Source organism: Cryptomeria japonica, unplaced genomic scaffold (assembly GCF_030272615.1).
Source record: "Cryptomeria japonica unplaced genomic scaffold, Sugi_1.0 HiC_scaffold_242, whole genome shotgun sequence".
Taxonomy (NCBI): domain Eukaryota; kingdom Viridiplantae; phylum Streptophyta; class Pinopsida; order Cupressales; family Cupressaceae; genus Cryptomeria; species Cryptomeria japonica.
In genome coordinates this window covers 65,001-76,309 of record NW_026729064.1, presented here as the reverse complement: position 1 = coordinate 76,309, position 11,309 = coordinate 65,001, and positions in this window count along the sequence as shown.

The following is an 11,309-nucleotide window of genomic DNA, read 5'->3' as shown; positions in this document are numbered from 1 at the left end:
GTTATGAGCTTGTCGCAGTGTGTACTTAGCAAACCGCGACCCACGTGCGAATCCACCCCGGCCACCCACCCCCGTCGAGGTGCACACCCTCCCTCGCGAAGTGCGCCCCGTTCGCCAAGTGTGAGCCCTGCCCGGGTGCGCGCACCTTGCTAGGGCGTCGGGTGTGCACCCGGCCCGGCCTACGTGCGTGCACCTGGAGGGGGCGTCGTGTGCGTGCAGTGTCCCGTCTGCAACGCGGTGCCCACACACCACCTCGGGCGCAACGACCTGCGCTCACATGTGGGCCGAGTGCACCTTGGTGCATGTTCGGGGCGCCTCGGGTGCACGCTCGATCTTGCCCCGGTGCACCAAGGCGCTCGGTTTGCCCCGGGTGCGCACTTGGTGCAAGGTGGGCACCCAAAATAGGGATCAAGCACCAAAACACAAGTTTCGGGATGCAAAATGGGACCCAAGGACCACAAATGCGTTCCAAGACCCATGATGGGTCCACGAGAACAAAAATGTGTTCCGAGACTTAATAAACAAATATTGGGTTTTAGGAGAAGAAACATGCTCTGATGCCCAAAACGAGAATCGACCCCGAAAAGGCCACAGGCCAAAAGTGGGATGCGAGACAAAAAAAAATGGGACCCGAGGACCAAAATTGGGTTCCCAGGTCGAAGACAGGGCAACCGGACAAGAAACGACCTCTAAGGCTCGAAATGAGTCCCGACGACTAAAACTTGACAAGAAGCACCCATCAGGCACCCAACTCGACACCCATGGGATGCCGACCCACCCGGGCTTCCACCTAGCACACCTTGGCACCCACCCACCCTCGCACCCAACCTCGCACCCAACTTAGCACCTTTGAACCCACATTGGCACTCACCCTGACCCTGGCACCTTGGAACCCACATTGGCACTCACCTTGACCCTGGCACCCACCTTTGCACTCACCTTGGGACCCACCCTGGCTCCCACCTCGGCACCCACCCAGACACCCACCTTGGTTCCTTGGCACCCACCTTGGATCCTTGGCACCCACCCCGACACCCACCTTGGCACGCAACTTGGCTACTTGCCACCCACCTTGGCTCCTTGACGCCCACCCCGACAACCACCCCGTGACCTACCCTGGCTAGGGTTGGTGCACACCCACCCTGGTGCCCACCTTGGCACCCACCCTATGACCCACCTTGGCACGCACCTTAGTACCCACCCCGTTACCCACCCTAGGACCCACCCCGTGACCCACCTTGGCCAGGGTGGGTGCACCCACCCTGGTGCCCACCTTGGCACCCACCCATCCTAGCACCCAGCCTGTGACCGGGCTTGGAACCCAACCTTGCACCCGCACCCGTCTTGGCCAGTGTGGGTGCGCACCCATCCTGGCACCCACGTTGTGACACACCCTTTAACCCACGCACCCTAGCACCCACGTTGGCACCCACCTTGGAACCCAACCTAGCAACTTGGCACCCACCCCGTGACCCACCTTGGCATCCACCATAGCAGTCGCCGACTTGGCACCCACCTCGGCACCCACCTTGACACTTGTGGACCCACCTTGCCACTCACCCTAGCATCGACCCATCCTAGCACCCACCCTGGCACCTTTGCACCCTAGCACTCACCCATCCTAGCACCTAACCTGTGACCCACCTTGACACTCACCCTCGCACCCACCTTGGAACCCAACCTAGCACCCACCCACCCTGACACCAACCCTAGCACCTACCCACCCTTGCACCCACCCTGTGACCCATCTTGGCACCCACCCATCCTACCACTCAACCTATCACCCACCTTCTCACCCACCTTGGCATCCACCTTAGCACCCACCCACACTGGCACCTTGGCACCCACCTCGGGCAAGGTGGGTGCACACCCACCCTGGCACCCAATTTAGAACCCACCGAGCATGTTACCCACCTTGGCACCCACATTGCAGCCCACCCTAGTACCCACCCTATGACCCACATTGGCATCCACACCCTAGCACCCAGGCACCTCGACACCCGCCTTGACACCCACCCTAGCACTGAACCTGTGACCCACCTTGGAACTCACCCTAGAACCCACCCACCCTGTGAACCACCTTGGCATCCACCTTAGCACCCACCCACCTTGGCACCCACTCTAGCACTCACCCATCCTAACACCCAACTTGTTACCCACCTTGGCACCCGCCCTCGCGTCCACCTTGAAACCCACCCTAGCACCCACCCACGCAGGAGCCCACCTTGGCACCCAACCTAACACCCACGCATCCTGGCACCCAACTTGTGACCCACCTTGGAACCCACCCTAGTACCCACCTTTGAACCCACTATATCACCAACCCACCTTGGCACCCACCCTATGACCCTCTTTGGAATCCACCCTAGCACGCACCCACCCTGGCACCCACCATGGAGCGCACCCTAGCACCCACCCACCTCGGCACGCACCTCAACACCCACCTTGGTGTGCGCACTGCGCCAACCTCTCAAAGACCCTATGTGGTGCGCTCCAAAGTGTACACCTTTGGTGCGCTCCAAGGTGCGCACCTTTGGTGCACACCGAGGTGCACACCAAAGTGTGCACCGAGGTGAGCACCAAAGTGCACTCCAGGGTGCACACCAAGGCGTGCACCTTTGGTGCGGTCAATGCAAACGAATTCGGAAGTTGGGGTCGATGTCCTAATCGCTGCTGCAGACTACACGTATGAGAATCGGACAAATAGCTTTATATAGGGGAGGTGTTGCGTTTGATGGGTCGACTCCCCTAGTTGTGTGCACTGCACCAACTTCAAAGACCCTGTCTTGTTTAAGAAGTCAAAAGTTGGGGTGGATGTCCTAATCATTGCTGCAGTCTACGCATGTATGAGAATCAGACAAATAGCTTATATAGGGGAGGTGTTGCATTCGGTGGGTTGACTCCCCTGGTTGTGCGCACTGCGCCAACCTCAAAGACCCCGCATAGCAGAAGAAGTCGGAAGTCGGATTTTGGTGAGCACCAAGGCGTGCACCTTTGGTGCGGTCAACGCAGACGAATTCAGAAGTTGGGGTGGATGTCCTAATCGTTGTTGCAGGCTACACATGTATGAGAATCAGACAAATAGCTTATATAGGGGAGGTGTTGGGTTTGATGGGTCAACTCCCTTGGTTGTGCGCATTACGCCAACCTCAAAGACCTTGTTTTCGTTAAGAAGTCAAAAGTTGGGGTCAATGTCCTAATGGCTCCTGCAGGCTACACATGTATGAGAATCGGACAAATAGCTTATATAGGGGAGGTGTTGGGTTTGATGGGTCGACTCCCCTGGTTGTGCGCATTACGTCAACCTCAAAGACCTTGTTTTCGTTAAGAAGTCAAAAGTTGGGGTCGATGTCCTAATTGCTCCTGTAGACTACACATGTATGAGAATCAGACAAATAGCTTATATAGGGGAGGTGTTGGGTTTGATGGGTTGACTCCCCTAGTTGTTCGCATTACACCAACCTCAAAGACCTTGTTTTCGTTTAGAAGCCGAAAGTTGGGGTCGATGTCCTAATTGCTCCTGCAGGCTACGCATGTATGAGAATCAGACAAATAGCTTATATAGGGGAGGTGTTGGGTTTGATGGGTCGACTCCCCTGGTTGTGCGCATTGCGCCAACCTCAAAGACCCTGCATTGCGGATGAAGTCGAAAGTCAGAGTTTGGTGTGCTACAAGGTGTGGTCGAAGGTGCTCACCTAGGTGTGCACCTTTGGAGCACAGGAAAAGTGCCCTCCAAAAGTGCGCACCTTTGGAGTGCACAAAAGTGCCCTCCAAAAGTGCGCACCTTTGGAGCGCAGAAAAGTGCCCTCCAAAAAGTGCCCTCCAAAAGTGCGCACCTTTGGAGCGCAGAAAAGTGCCCTCCAAAAGTGCGCACCTTTGGAGCGCAGAAAAGTGCCCTCCAAAAAGTGCCCTCCAAAAGTGCGCACCTTTGGAGCGCAGAAAAGTGCCCTCCAAAAGTGCGCACCTTTGGAGCGCAGAAAAGTGCCCTCCAAAAAGTGCCCTCCAAAAGTGCGCACCTTTGGAGCGCAGAAAAGTGCCCTCCAAAAAGTGCCCTCCAAAAGTGCGCACCTTTGGAGCGCAGAAAAGTGCCCTCCAAAAGTGCGCACCTTTGGAGCGCAGAAAAGTGCCCTCCAAAAAGTGCCCTCCAAAAGTGCGCACCTTTGGAGCGCAGAAAAGTGCCCTCCAAAAAGTGCCCTCCAAAAGTGCGCACCTTTGGAGCGCAGAAAAGTGCCCTCCAAAAGTGCGCACCTTTGGAGCGCACAAAAGTGCCCTCCAAAAGTGCGCACTTTTGGTGCGCACCAAGGCGCTGGTTCGGTCGTTGCAGGCGAGTTCGGAAGTTGGGGTCGATGTCCTGAGCGGAGGTGCAAACTACACAGGTGTCGGAATCGGACAAATAGCTTATATAGGGGAGGTGTATGCTTCGATGGGTCGACTCCCCAGGTTGAGCGCACCGCGCCAACCTCAAAGACCCTACGGTATGGATGAAGTCGGAAGTTGGGTCCGATGACCAATTCGATTAGTAGGTATGCTCATGAGGTCGGAATTTGGGTCCGATGACCTGCCATGTGCAGGAAGGCGAATGTTGACACTGTGCGTTGCAAGGTGCACACCAAGGCGCTGGTGCGGTCTTTTTAGTCGAGTTCGGAAGTTGGGGTCGATGTCCTGATCGGAGGTGCAAGCTACACAGGTGTGGGAATCGGACAAATAGCTTATATAGGGGAGGTGTATGCTTCGTTGGGTCGACTCCCCGGGTTGAGCGCACCGCGCCAACCTCAAAGACCCTACGGTATGGATGAAGTCGGAAGTTGGGTCCGATGACCGATTCGATATGTAGGCATACTCGCGAGGTCGGAATTTGGGTCCGATGACCTGCCACGTGCAGGAAGGCGAATGTTGGCACTGTGCGTTGCAAGGTGCGCACCAAGGCGCTGGTTCGGTCGTTGGAGGCGAGTTCGGAAGTTGGGGTCGATGTCTTGATCGGAGGTGCAAACTACACAGGTGTGGGAATCGGACAAATAGCTTATATAGGGGAGGTGTATGCTTCGTTGGGTCGACTCCCCGGGTTGAGCGCACCGCGCCAACCTCAAAGACCCTACGGTATGGATGAAGTCGGAAGTTGGGTCCGATGACCGATTCGATATGTAGGCATACTCGCGAGGTCGGAATTTGGGTCCGATGACCTGCCATGTGCAGGAAGGCGAATGTTGGGACTGTGCGTCGCAAGGTGCGCACCAAGGCGCTGGTGCCGTCGTTGCAGTCGAGTTCGGAAGTTGGGGTCGATGTCCTGGTCAGAGGTGCAAACTACACAGGTGTGGGAATCGGACAAATAGCTTATATAGGGGAGGTGTATGCTTCGATGGGTCGACTCCCTGGGTTGAGCGCACCGCGCCAACCTCAAAGACCCTACAGTATGGATGAAGTCGGAAGTTGGGTCCGATGACCGATTCGATACGTAGGCATATTGGCGAGGTCTGAATTTGTGTCCGATGACCTGCCATGCGCAGGAAGGCGGAATTTGGGTCCGATGACCGAGTTGATGGCGTGCCATGCGCAGAAAGGCGGAATTTGGGTCCGATGACCGAGTTGATGTTGATGGCCCGCCATGCACAGGAAGGCGGAATTTGGGTCCGATGACCGATTTGAAGGCGTGCCATACGCAAAAAGGCGGAGTTTGGGTCCGATGACCGAGTTGATATTGATGGCCCGCCATGCGCAGGAAGGCGGAATTTGGGTCCGATGACCTGACATACGCATGGAGTCCGACTCGGGGGCCGATGTTCGATTCGATGACTTGCATTGTGGGTAAAGTCGGAAGTTGTGGTCTTTGACCCGATTCGATGACCAGACTTCGGCTGCTTGAGAATCGGACAAATAACTTATATAGGGGAGGTAGTGTTCTCGAGCATCCTCCCCCCGTGCCCGTTTATGTCAATTGATGCTGGTGCTCGACTGGTTGGAGCGCTCGGATGCAAAAATCTTGCACCAGGATTTATCGATTGTGATGGACACGGCAAGTCTCCTGATTGCTATGCAGGAGCTCATCGTGAATCTCTATGCGGCCTTGGTATGGACTCGACCTGCGGAATGGTTCGGCAATGGTAGTCGCTCCAACACGTCCTTGCAATGGCCACAGAGGTGATTCGACTAGAGCTCCAGTCTAGCTTTTGGGTTGCTTGGCGGACTGGTATAGCCGCGATCGAGTTCCGGCCATGAACGTTTTAGATAGCTCTTGGGCTTTCTGGGACGGAAGTCGGAAGTTTGGGCTGTTGTCCGATTTGATGACCATTCTTCGGATGTGTGAGAATCGGACAAATAACTTATATAGGGGACTGTGTTGTCTCACGCAGCCCCCTCCGTGCCCCTCTATCTCGACCGATGTTGGTGCTTGAAAGGGTTGGGATCGCTCGGATTTATAAACGTGCACCACCATTTGTCGAGTGTGAGGGACGCGGCAGGTCTCCTAAATGCTATGCGGGCGCTCTCTGAGAATCTCTATCCGGCCTCGACACAGACTAGTCTTGCTGAATGGTTTGGCACTGGTAGTCGATCCAACACGTCGTTGTTGTGGCCGCCTAGGCGATTCGATTCGAGCCCCCGTCTAGCTTTTGGGTTGCTTGGCGGATTTTGCCCTATCCGCAAGTGAGCTCGGTCCCTAAACGTTCGAGAAACCCGATTGCTATGCGCCGACTCTCTTTCTTGCGAGCCTCCATCTAGCTTTTGGGTCTCTACGGAACGGAAGTCGGAATCTGGGACCGTTGTTTGATTCGACGAGGCAGACTACGGTTGTGCGAGAATCGGACAAATAACTTATATAGGGGAGGTGTTGACTGGAGCATTCTCCCCCGTGCCCCTCTAACTCGACCAATGCTGGCGCTCGAACGGTGGTAGCGCTCGGATTTTCATTGAGCGCCAGCATTGGTCGATTTAGAGGGGCATGCGAGATTCCCGAATGCTATGCGAGGGCTCTAACGGAAATGTCTATTGGTTTCGGTATGGATGCAATTGCGAGTGGTTCGGCAAAGGTAGTCGTTCCGATGCGTCCATGTCGTGGCCAAATCGATAATTCGATTTGAGCCCTCGTATAGCATTTGGGTCTCTCGATGTGATTCCGCATTCCAGTCCCTTTGGGCACTGCTTGAGCCGCATCCCAGGGGGTTCCCTTCCCAATAATCTGCCTCGCAACCCGATTGCTATGCGGTGAGGCTCCTCGGCCGCCTCGGAACTATCTGTGTATCAGACGCATCGCGGGATAAGGGGTTGGCAACGGTAGTCGCCCCAAGCGCGTCCGATGCTTGGACCATTCCGAGGCGGCCCTGAAGCCTCTTCCGTCTAGCCGTTGGGTCCTTCTCGCCGCATCCCTCGCCTCGCACCCCGATTGCTATGCGGTGAGGCTCCTCGGCCGCCTCAGAACTATCTGTGTATCGGACGCATCGCGGGATAAGGGGTTGTCACTGGTAGTCGCCCCAAGCGCGTCCGATGCTTGGACCATTCCGAGGCGGCCCTGAAGCCTCTTCCGTCTAGCCGTTGGGTCCTTCTCGCCGCATCCCTCGCCTCGCACCCCGATTGCTATGCGGTGAGGCTCCTCGGCCGCCTCGGAACTATCTGTGTATCGGACGCGTCGCGGGATAAGGGGTTGTCATTGGTAGTCGCCCCAAGCGCGTCCGATGCTTGGACCATTCCGAGGCGGCCCTGAAGCCTCTTCCGTCTAGCCGTTGGGTCCTTCTCGCCGCATCCCTCGCCTCGCACCCCGATTGCTATGCGGTGAGGCTCCTCGGCCGCCTCGGAACTATCTGTGTATCGGACGCGTCGCGGGATAAGGGGTTGTCACTGGTAGTCGCCCCAAGCGCGTCCGATGCTTGGACCATTCCGAGGCGGCCCTGAAGCCTCTTCCGTCTAGCCGTTGGGTCCTTCTCGCCGCATCCCTCGCCTCGCACCCCGATTGCTATGCGGTGAGGCTCCTCGGCCGCCTCGGAACTATCTGTGTATCGGACGCGTCGCGGGATAAGGGGTTGTCACTGGTAGTCGCCCCAAGCGCGTTCGATGCTTGGACCATTCCGAGGCGGCCCTGAAGCCTCTTCCGTCTAGCCGTTGGGTCCTTCTCGCCGCATCCCTCGCCTCGCACCCCGATTGCTATGCGGTGAGGCTCCTCGGCCGCCTTGGAACTATCTGTGTATCGGACGCGTCGCGGGATAAGGGGTTGTCACTGGTAGTCGCCCCAAGCGCGTCCGATGCTTAGACCATTCCGAGGCGGACCCGAAGCCTCTTCCGTCTAGCCGTTGGGTCCTTCTCGCCGCATCCTTCGCCTCGCACCCCGATTGCTATGCGGTGAGGCTCCTCGGCCGCCTCGGAACTATCTGTGTATCGGACGCGTCGCGGGATAAGGGGTTGTCACTGGTAGTCGCCCCAAGCGCGTCCGATGCTTGGACCATTCCGAGGCGGACCCGAAGCCTCTTCCGTCTAGCCGTTGGGTCCTTCTCGCCGCATCCCTCGCCTCGCACCCCGATTGCTATGCGGTGAGGCTCCTCGGCCGCCTTGGAACTATCTGTGTATCGGACGCGTCGCGGGATAAGGGGTTGTCACTGGTAGTCGCCCCAAGCGCGTCCGATGCTTGGACCATTCCGAGGCGGACCCGAAGCCTCTTCCGTCTAGCCGTTGGGTCCTTCTCGCCGCATCCCTCGCCTCGCACCCCGATTGCTATGCGGTGAGGCTCCTCGGCCGCCTTGGAACTATCTGTGTATCGGACGCGTCGCGGGATAAGGGGTTGTCACTGGTAGTCGCCCCAAGCGCGTCCGATGCTTGGACCATTCCGAGGCGGACCCGAAGCCTCTTCCGTCTAGCCGTTGGGTCCTTCTCGCCGCATCCCTCGCCTCGCACCCCGATTGCTATGCGGTGAGGCTCCTCGGCCGCCTTGGAACTATCTGTGTATCGGACGCGTCGCGGGATAAGGGGTTGTCACTGGTAGTCGCCCCAAGCGCGTCCGATGCTTGGACCATTCCGAGGCGGCCCCGAAGCCTCTTCCGTGTAGCCGTTGGGTCCTTCTCGCCGCATCCCTCGCCTCGCACCCCGATTGCTATGCGGTGAGGCTCCTCGGCCGCCTTGGAACTATCTGTGTATCGGACGCGTCGCGGGATAAGGGGTTGTCACTGGTAGTCGCCCCAAGCGCGTCCGATGCTTGGACCATTCCGAGGCGGCCCCGAAGCCTCTTCCGTGTAGCCGTTGGGTCCTTCTCGCCGCATCCCTCGCCTCGCACCCCGATTGCTATGCGGTGAGGCTCCTCGGCCGCCTTGGAACTATCTGTGTATCGGACGCGTCGCGGGATAAGGGGTTGTCACTGGTAGTCGCCCCAAGCGCGTCCGATGCTTGGACCATTCCGAGGCGGACCTGAAGCCTCTTCCCTCTAGCCGTTGGGGCTTTCTCGCCGCATCCCTCGCCTCGCACCCTGATTGCTATGCTGTGAGGCTCCTCGGCCGCCTTGGAACTATCTGTGTATCGGACGCATCGCGGGATAAGGGGTTGGCAGTGGTAGTCGCCCCAAGCGCATCCGATGCTTGGACCATTCCGAGGCGGCCCTGCAGCCTCTTCCGTCTAGCCGTTGGGGCCATCTCGCCGCATCCCCCACCTCGCACCACGATTGCTATGCGGTGAGGCTCCTTGGCCGCCTCGGAACTATCTGTGTATCGGACGCATCGCGGGATAAGGGGTTGTCACTGGTAGTCGCCCCAAGCGCGTCCGATGCTTGGACTATTCCGAGGCGGCCCTGCAGCCTCTTCCGTCTAGCCGTTGGGGCCATCTCGCTGCATCCCCCACCTCCTCGGCCGCCTCGGAACTATCTGTGTATCGGACGCATCGCGGGATAAGGGGTTGGCAGTGGTAGTCGCCCCAAGCGCGTCCGATGCTTGGACTATTCCGAGGCAGCCCTGCAGCCTCTTCCGTCTAGCCTTTGGGGCCATCTCGCCGCATCCCTCGCCTCGCACCCCGATTGCTATGCGGTGAGGCTCCTCGGCCGCCTGGGAACTATCTTCGTATCGGACGCATCGCGGGATAAGGGGTTGTCACTGGTAGTCGCCCCAAGCGCGTCCGATGCTTGGACTATTCCGAGGCGGCCCTGTGGCCTCTTCCGTCTAGCCGTTGGGGCCATCTCGCCGCATCCCCCACCTCGCACCCCGATTGCTATGCGGTGAGGCTCTTCGGCCGCCTTGGAACTATCTTCGTATCGGACGCATTGCGGGATAAGGGGTTGTCACTGGTAGTGGCCCCAAGCGCGTCCGATGCTTGGACTATTCCGAGGCGGCCCTGCAGCCTCTTCCGTCTAGCCGTTGGGGCCATCTCGCCGCATCCCCCACCTCGCACCCCGATTGCTATGCGGTGAGGCTCCTCGGCCGCCTTGGAACTATCTTCGTATCGGACGCATCGCGGGATAAGGGGTTGTCACTGGTAGTCGCCCCAAGCGCGTCCGATGCTTGGACTATTCCGACGCGGCCCTGTGGCCTCTTCCGTCTAGCCGTTGGGGCCATCTCGCCGCATCCCCCACCTCGCACCCCGATTGCTATGCGGTGAGGCTCCTCGGCCGCCTTGGAACCATCTTCGTATCGGACGCATCGCGGGATAGGGGGCTGTCACTGGTAGTCGCCCCAAGCGTGTCCGATGCTTGGACCATTCCTAGGCGGCCCTGAAGCCTCTTCCGTCTAGCCGTTGGGGCCTTCCCGCCCCATCCCTCGCCTCGCACCCCCGATTGCTATGCGGTGAGGCTCCTCGGCCGCCTTGGAACCATCTGTGTATCGGACGCATCGCGGGATAAGGGGTTGGCACTGGCAGTCGCCCCAAGCGCGTCCGATGCTTGGACCATTCCGAGGTGGCCCTGAAGCCTCTTCCGTCTAGCCGTTGGGGCCTTCCCGCCCCATCCCTCGCCTCGCACCCCGATTGATATGCGGTGAGGCTCCTCGGCCGCCTTGGAACTATCTGTGTATCGGACGCATCGCGGGATAAGGGGTTGGCACTGGTAGTCGTCCCAATCGCATCCGATGCTTGGACCATTCCGAGGCGGCCCTGCAGCCTCTTCCGTTTAGCCGTCGGGGCCTTCCCGCCGCATCCCTCGCCTCGCATCCCGATTCCTATGCGGTGAGTCTTCTCGGCCGCCGCGGAACTATACCTGTTATTGCTACTGCATCCTTCGGCTGGTAACCTCCTCTGCCGCCTTGGAACGTTCTCTTTGTCGGACGCGTCGCGGGATAAGGGGTTGGCACTGGTAGTCGCCCCAAGCGCGCCCGATGCATAGACCGCTCCGAGTCGACCTTGCTTTCAGCCTCTCA